This window comes from Falco cherrug, chromosome 9 (genome assembly GCF_023634085.1).
Source record: "Falco cherrug isolate bFalChe1 chromosome 9, bFalChe1.pri, whole genome shotgun sequence".
NCBI classification, from domain to species: Eukaryota; Metazoa; Chordata; class Aves; order Falconiformes; family Falconidae; genus Falco; species Falco cherrug.
The window spans coordinates 24,161,800-24,174,480 of NC_073705.1; the positions used below are offsets into that span (position 1 = coordinate 24,161,800).

The 12,681-nt window shown below is 39.9% G+C and overlaps 1 protein-coding gene across 4 annotated transcripts in view; it reads right to left on the reverse strand.

The window, feature by feature from the left end:
- The window catches only part of SHOC2 (SHOC2 leucine rich repeat scaffold protein), a 70,814-nt gene that overhangs the window by 43,107 nt on the left and 15,026 nt on the right, over nt 1–12,681 (reverse strand). The gene's annotated exons all lie outside the window — the stretch shown is intronic.

A 12,681-nucleotide genomic window follows, 5' to 3' on the forward strand; every position in this document is an offset into this window, starting at 1 on the left:
ATATAACATATCTTTAGACAGCATCTTGAAATTTTCTCCCCTCAGTTACTATAATGGAGCCCAATAAGTGAACAGATGTCTGAAACCTATACAGCCCCAGTTACATTTTTACAAAATCATCATGCATCACAGAAAGTAGCTTTGCTTCATGTTTCAATTCAAAACTCGACATGCCCAAGATCTTTGATATTCTGAATACTCTGGAGAGGTTTTTGAATGTGTCCTTGTGGAAGAAAATAAATGGTCAAACAATGGCAACAATAATTTCATGTCTCCATGTTACTCCACCTTTTAGCCTAGAACCAACTTTCCTTTGTTATGCAACATTCACTGATGAAGAAAGTTTGTTTGCATCTCAGAAGAGCACCTTGTTTCCCCAGCCACCTGAGCTATGTTAAAATACCCTTAAAACCTCCACAGGAGCTGGGTCGCTGTCCTGGCATTCCAGCTTCTGCACAAGTTCATAACGCTCGTAATCAAAACTAATTAAATAATATTTTGCATACTTAAGCCATCAGCAAGTACTCAAAACACAAACGTTTTTTAGCAAAGCTCAAGTAACTATTTTTAATTGCAGTTATGCTATGTATGCTTGCCCTCAAGTATAAACATGTGCTCAGAGAACAAAGGAGCTCACTTTGCTCAATATATTTGCTCACCTTTGAAAAAAAAAAAAAGCCAACAAAGAAAATCTAGTTAAGGACAGCAAGAAGGGCAAGCCACATTACCTCTGCTGCAAATCAAGCTGTTTAGTAACAAAGCTCAAAAGAGAACCTTCCCCAGGAGGTGGCCTCCAGTCCTTCACCCGGATTCATTACTGCTGCACTATCACAAAGCATGTGCTACAAACCCCATAATATCAAAAACCCTACTGCCTCCAGCTACTGTGTTCTGGACAACTCTGTTGTAAAGGACCACAGCCATTTGCTAGCAGCAGCAAGCAACTACAGCTTTTAACTTGGAAATTTTCTCTAACACAGAGTTCTCTGAAGGAGCACAAGCCAGTGTTCCTGACTGCATCCTTAAGATTGCCACCCAGCTTTTACACCATCCATTACCCCGACTACCCTCAAGATTACCAACCTCACTACATTATATTTTAAAAACTTGTTCTCAGCACTGTATAATCTACATGCTTGTAAAATTCCAGCAATAGGAAATGTAATGACTCCAAATGCAAAACCACAGCTGACTAAAGGGTGGGAGCCTGAAATGTCTGACAACTTGTTTTCAGTACGAAAGGTAACACAAAGAACCGAGAACTAACAGTTTCTAAATTCTGGTAATACACAGAAAACTCATCCATGTAGCACTGCCAGACAGCTACTGCACCACATCAAGCCCCTGAAGTGCAAAACACTCCAAGCGCTGCTGCTCCCATGAGCTTTCAATTTAATCAAATTTAGGACCCACCAAGAGATTCGTTTCATTTCTTATGTGCACTGCTGCTGAAGGAGGTTTTGAAAGAGCCTCAGAAAGGAAAGATGGCCAGAGATTAGTACTGCTGAAAGCGGCTTGGTAGTGCAAATGCTCCAAATAATCTGCACACATTACACTGTCTTCGTTAGCAATCACTGTAATTGTACCAAAAAAAAAAAAAAAGGGGGGGGGGGGTGTGGCAGCGGCTCCCTGTTTCAATATACCAGTTTAACGTTTCATTTTCTGGTAAGGAACAAAAATCTTTTGCCTATACAAAAGGATAAAAAAAATCGAAAAGCCACTAAAAACATCATCTGAAACATGTAAAGACAATTCAGAGCAATTCAAAGGGTCATGACCAGACCAGAGACTTCAAGGTCACCTCGCAGTTAAAGAGGTTGGGAGGCAGGCAACTGGCAGGCAAGCCACAGGCAGCCATCCTTTTCTAACACATGGAAACTGAGGCCAAGTTCACAGTGCAGCATGCCTTCAAAATATACTCCTTGTTCAGAGTGACAAAAGGTTAACAGTTAAATGTACTGCACATATGTCATTTTTATCTCTTTACTGAGCATTTTAATTACTGCCCGAGACTGCAAAATTTATTTAAAATACTTTGAGAAGGTTTAGCCTCTCTCTTTCCAAACAAAGTAATTCTCTAACACCTAGAATGACTACAACTAGCACTTACAAGAAGAAAAAGCTTATGATGAAACAGTTACCAGATGAAACACGATAAAATCCAGTGCAGGGGGAAATCACATCAAAGAAAATGCCTCGACTGGAACAGCCTCACCTCTCCAGAGTTCGAGACACCCCTAAGACACCAGCATCTCCCATTTCCCCAGCCTGCTCACCAGGGCTGAAATTCCCAACAGCAGAAGGTCCCACCATGCAGCAGGTACCAGACAGTTTCACTCAGTTACTTTGTGAAGCAGTGAATTCCTCTGCCACAAGGCAACATTTGCACCCCAGTGATTCCCATTACTGCAACCCTTCTTCCCCTCTTTGTTTTATTTCAGGAGGAAAAAGCTCCAGCAGGTACAAGAGCCAGGGCAGAACTGTAATTCCTGAGACAACCCCTTCTCTTCCTACAAGCCTCTCTGTCACCACACATCACCAACTTCCCAAGTGAAAGATGTCCGAGCAAGAAGTCTTCCTAGCTAAATAACGCTGACTTAACCCCCAGATTGACCAAATCTGTGAAACAACTGTTCCATGCTATCCTGTAAGTAGAGTATGCAGCACAAGACCTAAACAACTAAATGAAACTCATCCTATTTCTAGTATTTTGTAACTTTTACTATTTGCCATTGCAACCTATCTAAAATTATTGACATATTTGCATGCAGTATAAATGAGAATACGTATTTGATGCTGTATGCTTTCGGTTAGCAGGATTAAAATCTTGCCATTTCATATATTAATGACCACGTGTTGAAACAAAACTCAATAGGGAATCGCACTAAGAACTCTTTAATCCTACCAACACGTATACAAACGAAATGCTCAACTTCACATAAGCAGCCCTACAGAACTTTTCTTTCTATTGCAGATCATTCAAGCTGACGGGGTTACTTGCATGTATCAAAGTTAAGCATGTATGTAAACTTTTGGCAGACATGAGCATAATTACATATACTACAGAGGAAGCTAAATATGTTTCAAAAGGTTATTCATATTTTTAAAGCCCTTTTGGTTAAAGGACAAGAGTCACCATCAATTCTAAACTGCAGTCAAACAAGCATTCATTGTCTCTCAAAAGGAGAGCCTCTTTTAGAGGTATTTTTAGCAAAAGGAAATTCAGTGAAATTAGCCAGTTCTGCCAACTGCTTCCATTTTCCAATGCTGTTCAAACTGACTTCCTGTCAATATTAATTGACATAAAAACATTTGACTACTATGTCCTGGAGAACTTGGAAAACTTATTAAGACTTGCTCGGCCCAGTATATGGAAGAAAATAAAACTTTCAGAGAAGTTAAGGAAACTAATCTCTTCCCTGTTCCAAATATAGGGGTTTTGAAGCAAAATATTTGTAAATAGCTATAAATAACCAGCATCAGAGTTCTGGTTCACTCCTCCTGACGTCTGGTAAACATAATGAATTTATTTTCTTCTGTCAACTGTAACTGACAAAACTTCAGAAACACAAACAACTTCAGTGGTATCACCTTCTGTAGCTGCCTGGAAAAAGAGTAACATATTGGTCTTGTACATTTTACTGATATTTTTTGTTAAGGATGTAGAAGTAATTGAAGAGAGATTTTAGTTACTCTGAGCAAAACAACCCAAAACATTTATGCAATAAACGCTTTATAAAAGAAGGGGTAACATAGGAAAATTCATGTCTGTGATTCTGGGAATAATACTAATCACCTGCAACTTAGTAATACGAATACTGATGCTTCCTGGTTATTATCTAATACAATATGAGGCTTGAGATGAAGGATTTCACCCAACTGCTATTCAAAGGAGGCTGTGAAAAACTTAACTGTCTCTTGCCCACTACTGCAGAGCAATTTTACTACCCCACCCCCAAAAAATTAATCCACTACCAGTATTACTTCACAGCTTAGTAAAGACTTCCCCTCCAGTTACATCTTTCAAGTTTGATTTTATATGAACAAACTTTTGAACAGTTTGCATGCAGATCTCTAATGAAATGCCGCATCAGATGGCTGGCACCAGGGTGGCCAAACCCCAGGTGCAGGAGGAAGCCAGCCAGCAGGAATGGCCAAAGCTCTCCTCACTGACTGCACCAAGGTCCCACTGCAAGTCTCGCTGCTGCTGCCCCAGGGTGGTGGGACCCCTCCAGAAGAGGCCTGAGTTACTCTCAGCAGTCCCACAGTTCTCAGAGGATGCATTACATGCCTCGTGACTGCAAGTATATGAAAGTTCCCTGTAGTTCACAGACATGGCTTGAAGAAGAAATCATTAATTGAAATGAAGTATTCTCCCACTGCTGAAGTACTTCCCTTTCAAGTGATGAGGCTAACCAACTGCAGTCTTCTGCCAAGGGAAAAACATCGTGGTACATCACCTTACAAAATGGTCACTTTACAGCTCTGCTTAAACACTTACTGGTTCCTGTTCCATGTTTCAGTTGACAAAACAGGCACATCAAACATTTCTAATATTCTGAGCACATGATATCTAAGGCATCATTTTCACTGAAGCCCAATGCATTACACTCAAATGAAACAGAATTTTACTACTTCTGTAATGTAGCAGGAAACCTGCAGGCTTGCATTTCAAAAGAAAATTCTTTACTACGTGTATAATTTTATATCACAGAATAGGAATGATTTTTCTCTTTGTTCCGTGTTTGTACTAAACAAAGGGCACACACCATGGCTAGGGCTTTTCAAACCAAATAACAGAAGAAGATAGTTCTGAACATTAACACATCAAAGTAGTAAGAAATACACTCACACTTGACACTCCAGGGTAAGCAGACAATGATTCCACTGAATTAGAAAAAAGAAAATGTTTTGAGATTGCAATTCTGATCTAGGAAGTTTTGCTTAGTCAGACCTAAGTGGCTTTTAACAACAAGACAGAGCTCAAATGCTATCTAGTAATTGCAGCAACGCCTGCTCACAAACAGGAAAAAATTTGCCTTCTTAGAAGTATTTACCTTTTACTTAGAATAGCATGGGATATATCAAAAACATTTCATATTCCGCTATACCACAAACATGAACACATCAGTAAGCAATCAAACATGAACACATCAGTAAGCAATAGATGAAATTTATAGTTTAGCAGAAGTGGCTACAATGACTTTCCATTCTCAATACCACATATGCAAAAAAAAAAAAAAGTCACTGCTTTCATTTCAAAACCCAAATAGCTTCAGCCAACAAGTCACTTGCAAACAAAGCACATTTTCTCCTACAATTTGCTAGCTTCAAACATCTGACCTACAAAGTTTTCATCTGCGTAAGTGCATTTCAGCTTCTGCCGCTGCAGCCACCACAGACCAGCTGGGAGCAAACTGCTGAATCAGGCACCAGGCGGTTGCACGGCTCCTCTAAACACAAAACCTCATTCAGAGGTATGGAGACAGCATGGGAACAACCAGCCGTTGCACCACCATAGGTCAAAAACGTCACCTAACCTATTTCGACAAAAGTAATGCTCCTGAAATATGCCAGCTAGCCAGCTTCTCTTCCTTGGGAAGAAAACTCCTCTATTTCAGAGTACAGGACAGTTGATGGTAGCAGCATAATACTGTAATGGTTCTTAGTGTTCTTAGTGCCAGCTGTGATGGCTGGCTTGTTCAACAGAGAAGGCTGACCATTAAATTCATCTCGGTCCCGTAAGTGAATTGTGAGCAGATGGTAGTTTACAGACTGCCAGCGTAGCCTGATTTCAGTGTATCTGGATATGACCCCACTTTCCCCCCTAATCCCCTCTCACACTGAGGGAGCAACTTGTTGCTTCCCTGCCTGCACAGCCGAGCCTGTGGAGCTGGCTAAGTGAGGAGGCCTGGGCCCTGACAGCCTGCTAAGCCCTTTAGGATATTGTCATCTGCCAAAGGACTGCAGCCAAGACTGTTCCCTGCTTGCTGCTTCCACGGCTGCAGAACAGCTGAGCGCAACCCAGTCTCACGTTCGAGCAAAACCTGGAGGTTGAGGGAACGACTGAACAAACATCAGACCAAGGGGACAACAACTAGACAGCTTTTGAAGGCTTGCTTACGCTTCACTTGTGGTTTCTTGAATCTGCAGACACATCTGTAACTGTAGGCACCTAATTATGAACTACACACAATTAAAGATGAAGTTACTATAAATAACCAATCAGTTTCAAAAGGTGTTTGGAGGTTGATTGCTTTGCGCTTGCAGAACCAGTCGTATCTCCCAGGACATCCCATCCCGGCTTCCAACACAATCATTTCCTTCCACAGCAAACACACAGCATGTGGACATCACTGCCTCTTTTGAAGCTTTCAAATCTATCTTTTCATTCACTGGTTATCACATTTGCTGCTCTCGAAGTACTTCACTGCACTAAATGCCAGGTCACATACCAGAGTCCAGATCTATCATGACAAAAAGCCTCCATGCTAGCAGACAACGTCACTTACACCTTAAACTCCTAGGGGGTAGAAATTATCTTTTGTGCCCTGTCTTTGAACTCCTCTAGCAAGTACAAAAATATACATACTGTGATTCGTTCTATGTGCTCCCACATTATTTTTATGAAGCATTTTCTCTTTTTCTCCTTTACAGGGAAAAAACCCACTACTTTTTGGCCAAGTTCTAAAATACTGTTTCATGTTTTTGTAGAAATAGACTCTAACAGCAAGTACAAAGAATTCTGCTAACTCCATGTGGCAGCTTATTTTAATATGTAAAAAGGTACTTTCAGCATGTGTGGCCCCCCAGCATGTACCTTTTGAGCTGCGTGTCTCCATTTCCATGGTAACTCATTGTATCAGCAGGCTGTATAATCCTGCATAATACATACAATTTGAAAATCTTAACTTGCTAGATGAAACAAATTTCCCGGCCTTAGTACAGGTCCTAATAACTAGATATGCCTAAGAAAAGGCTATCCTAAATCGACTATTCTAAATTAGTCTAGGAAAATCCAGTTAGCTCATTTTTGTGACTATACAAATTCTGCACCTATAGTGGTATACAACCTTCCACAAAAACAAGTGCTCCCAATCCACCCAATATCCTCCTCTGAATAAAGATCACCCTGTTGTAGCAAAAAACTTACTTTCCACCATAAAAACAAAAAAATAAATCACTCCTACCACTACACAGCACCTAGGCCCCACCATTCAGATCCCCCAACAGTTCTATAAACAAAGGATGCAGCCAGCTTTGTTACAAACTTGATAGAAAATGGCATTGGTCCTCGCAAAGGTGATGATGCACACTTTAAGCGAGCATCAAATATTTTTCTTTTATTCATCACTTCCTCTGAGCAATAAAAACATGTCAAAACAAAATAAACCAAACAGGAGACAAAACAAGAATGACGGGCAGGAGAGAAAGTAAACACACAAAGCAACAATAGAGTAATATATTATCTACTAAATCAACAACTTAAGTTATGTGAATCCTACAGAAATTGGGATGAACTGCATGCTAAATCTCATCTCAGCTAAATGAAACACTGCTGTATTACTATCTAGAGTAGCATCCTACTCTGGCTCCTACCAGCAACATAAAATTATCTAGTGATTTTCACCTTATATTTTTGTAGTATTTCTCTTTGTTTCTTTGTCTCAATTTGATGCAGTAAGTTTGCTCATCTTTCAACATGCTTTTATGTAATAATTATGACCATTTCACAAAGTTCAGTGCTGGATGACTCTCAGACCCTTGAATTTTCTGACCATAATTAGTGACTGTCTAAGTCACAAGATCCCTTTGCAAAGGGTTACTATGCTAGGAAAAAAGACTATCTAAAAATCAACTTCAAATGCACTTTTAACATAATTCTGAACATGAAAAGGAGTGATGACTCTTTGCCTTCTATGTTCTAGCACACAAAGCCACAATAACTACATATGGCAGCTCAGCACTGCACAAAATTTGGCCCCTGTTCAATTTTTTTTCCTAGCTAAGATTATTCACAATTCTTGATCTTCAGCTAAGATGAGAAAAGCTTGGATATATTTATTTCATTGAACACCTAGTTTATATATAATGCATTTAAATGGACAGATACAATAAGATTTACTTTCCAACTAACATACATAAGTTTGAAAGACATACAAGGGTCTGGTAAAGTCAAAAAAACCCCCCATATTTACCCACAAATTTCCGATCATAAATCTCCTCACTTTTAGAAGTCCTTAACATATTTTGCATCTGATCTACTCTCAGGACATAAGTATCTCCTTGAACAGATCAGCATTCTTCACAGAGAAAACATCTCCCTAAATGTGATGTGATGGACCACTGCTGCCCTCCAAGTATTCTTATTCAGATGCAAGAACTACAAACTGCCAAAGAGGAATGGTATTTTTCCTGTAGTACCTGTGTCCACTCCAGCTACGTTCTCACTATTAACCGCTACATTTCTAAGGTCAGTTGCATTCTGCCCACCCAGACTCTCCCTGCAGTTTCAACTGGATTTTGCACTATTTCCTCCCTGCCCTTACCCTCTTGTGCTGCATTACTGCACGTGGTTAAGCAGCTTCCACGTTCCAAAAGAGTGACCACTGTTCCATGCCACTGCTTGAAACCTTGACATTGATGCTCAGCCTCCACTGGAGAAGCCAAAGCAACTCAGAAATACTTTGGGGAACTTTGTAAATTAACAGCACCGTCAAAATGTAGGCTCGTTATAAGTCTTAATAAGGGGATGAAGCTTTCAACTGTTTTCCCTCATGAGCAAAACAGAATTAAACATAGTGATGTAAAGCAGTGAAATATTATTTAAGCAAACAGATGCATACTATAGGTGATTCAGGTAGCACTGTATACAACTATATACATGCAATGCTCTGTGGCAAAGGCTTCTTCAATTATGTTGAACTTTTTTACCCTTCAGTCCTCAAAGCTGATGTTTAGCAGCCACTGCCTGCCAGCCACTGGGGTTTTTGGGGTTCTTTTAGGGTTGGTGAAAGGGGCCTTGAGGGGACATGAGAACAGAGGGAAAAGGTAAGATAATTTGTTTCAGCTGTTTATAAGACTGACAGCTGGTAAAAGCATGTTGCTTTATTCACGCTAAAGGTAACCTTAACACTGACTTGATAACAACTACGGCATTTTTGGTTTAGATTAGGGACTCCAAATCTATTTAAGGTGATGTCTGGTGCCACAGTGAATCTCACTACATAGCCACTCCTGGCCACTCTGAAACCTCTAATAAGAAAACTGCAAGACATTCCTCTGGCACCAAAGAGCTGGGTATTTCATAAACCCTGAGCCTGTTTCACCTCCTCAACTCCTACACACCAACTTTGATACAAGGCATTCCCACAGAGCAAGTCAAATGCACAGTGGCTGAACAGGCCTTTCCTATCCAGCTGGGACTCCCTCCCACCGTCCTCCCCATATTCCAAGGAGCCACAGCGGCCACACAGAGGAGAAAAGCTCCTCTCTGGAGCATGGGCAAGCTGAGAAATACAGGGAAGGGAGAAACAGGCAGGAGCTGGAAAAAGAACAGGGATGGGAGGCCGGCGGCATGGGTGGTGGGCAAGAAGCAGCTGGTAAGAAACTCCATGTAAGAGAATATCACAGATATAAAAATACTGAGACAGTAATCAGCCAACAAGCACCACTCCTGCTCCTACACACTGCATGGAGAAGGGGTCTTAAAGGCAGCAAAAGTATGTAGTAATTGGAGATGTACAAAACACATATCTAACAAGCATGGTCACCTCAAGTGCTAGAAGGCATCGCTTTCACATCTAATATTGACTGCTTTATATTGCAGACTTAATTTTCATAACTTCTTGGAGTATTAGTTTTTACATGTTAGGTTTTTCCCCCAATCAACATTTAATGCATTAGCATTACAAAAAAAACAAGAATGACAATATTTGAATTTCTTTCAAGTTCATCCACATTCTTACAGATTCCAGAGACAATCCCAGAGATTTCTTTCCCAGGATAGAAGATAAAACTGAAACAAACATGGACAAGAAAGCAAGCTTTGTTCACTTTCCTATGAAGAACCATGTAAAGTCCAGACACGCTATACAAATACTCCTCATGCTCACTCCTGCTGTCAAGGAGCCTTACCCACACAACACCTTAAGCCCCAGCCTGACACCCAAAAGTCTCCAAACGACACTGAATACTATTCTGCTCATAACTAGGAGCTTGATTAAAAGATTATTTCACATACGTTAACAATTTTGGAAAATGCATGATAAATCGGGTCTCTTCACAGGAACAACATGTTTTCCTTCAAAAGGAAAAAAAAGAAAAAAAGAAAACCACTCCGATCCCTTCCAAGCAGATTCTTCAAAATCTGTTCAGATGATGCATCTTTTTTTTTTTCTCCTTCTAAAAAACCGAAAGGTCTTCAATGACATTTTTACTAGAAACAGTGAAAAACATGATTTCTGCTTGCCAGAAATCAACAGGATGATATACTCTTTAGCACGCTTGAAAGACTTGTGTATTGTAAAAGCAGAAAGTAGCAGCAATGTTAATCTGAAAAAAGTCATGGGAAAAATTTAGACACAAACTGATTTAAACAACACTGTACAAATATGATGCAGTAATAGGTCTTTTACCTCACCACTTTCTAATAAATAAGATCATGGAAAACTGAACAAAATTATGACAAAGCAGGCTAGCTTAGAGCTACACAAAATTTCATAACACTACCCTAGAAAAATAAAAAAAAAATTTTGTGTACTGTATGCCTATTTATAATGAATGACATTCTTGTACCTTATTGCCCTTTATTTTAGACAAAAAACAAAAAACAGATGTCATTTATAAATGTCCAGCTAACTCGGCAAGGAATCATCTGATCTGTTTGTGAATATTTAGAAGTTGTAAGATGAATTATTAAGAGAAATGCAACCTCTACACTAGCTCAGCCACAACACAGTGCCTCACTGGACCTGCTAGTCTCCAGATTCTTGTACCTTACAAAATCTGTACATAATAAATAAATAGACCAGAGAACTGCACTATACAGTGCGAGCTAAGAATAGGTGATTCACTGCATTCAGATTGCCCACTTGGGACTGCATGGAGGTGAGGGCTGCTCTCAGCTCCTTGCAGCGCATCCCTGTACTGCACCCAACCTTCACTGTGGATGTCACCAAAGTGATGGAGCCTAGATTTTTTGCTTTGAGGCACAGGGCAGGAGATGGAATGTCACCACCTAAGCAACATTCACACGAGCAGTACAGGTTGAAGAAATCCAGATTAAAAGAGAATTAGCCTTTTTCAAAACCAGTGTAATCAAAAAAGTATTGGACATACGCAGAAAGCAGTCACAAAAGGTACACAGACTCACAAACTGACTAGAAGGACTGAACAAGTTGTAGTACGACAATGTGCTCCAGAATGATATGTTCAAAATCAGGGTACTATATTTATATACAAACAGTATGAGGATACAAGGAAAATATCTGACGAAGTAAGAAAAGAGCTCCTGAACAGAAGGAAAAAGAAGAAACAAACACTGTAGAGGTACCCGAACCTCTAAAAATAAAAAATAAATAAAAATTAGTTTAACGAGGAAGTTTATTAACTAATGTTAACAAACACTTGCTACCTATTTGTTCCTTTTTCACTCAAACATTCACAAAATAGTGGGAAGGGAAGAAAAAACACAAAATGACACTTCCAAAGAAAAGAGAAAGGATCCAAAAGACAGAACAAGCACAGGTACAGGTAAAAGAGAGATGACAACCACCAGTGTTTACCTGAAGTGAAACATGAGTACTGGGTACAGACTACAAGGAACTGTAAGTACGACAATGTATAGGAATAAGAACCAGAGAGCCACAGCAGACTGACAAGCAGGACAATGGAACTAGAGAAGTTGTGCAGAGCAGGACCTGAACTGGTGTGTCCCCTACAATGGGGCATGGCCAATGCCACCTTCTCAGCACACACTCCCTTTGCAAGCAAGGCACAACATGCCAGGGCTGTATTCCTCCATCCTGTCCCAAGCCTTTCTCCATCCTTCCCTTTGCTGCAAAGCACAAAACAGGCAAATTACATCAAGTCTTTCATTCCTACATGGAGCTGAAGAATTGGCATGTGCCTGATGAAACCTTCTCCTCCCTACCAGCCTCCAGCTCCTGTAATTTTTGGACATAATGCTGCGCAAACGGGGGCAGCTTCTCTCCCCCACAATTCCTCCTTCCTTCCTTTCTTCCATTCTCTGACAATATTCTTCAAACAGAAGGTGGATAAGAAGTTGCAATATGAAAACCTTATATCACTTGTCTTTATCACACAAATTCCTACCAAACCAAAGGCTTCCTAAATTCTTACATGGACAGTAACATAACTAGTCTGACAATTGTCAGTATTGGGTTACTATTAAAGTATAATTAAATGCTATAAATGTGCACTTAAAATTTCTTTTTTAAAAAATGAAGATACATATAAAATCACTCTATATTAAACCAGCATCCTATGGGAATCAAATTCAGACATAATGCAAAGAAAGAAATTTTAATTTAAAATTATTCTTGCTTGCTAAGGCTAAATTTGATCTGTGGTTGTGAGGACTACCAGTTGGAAGCACGACAGAGAAAGGTTTTAATCACGGCCTCTGTTGTTTGACACATTGTGCTCTGTCCTCGAACT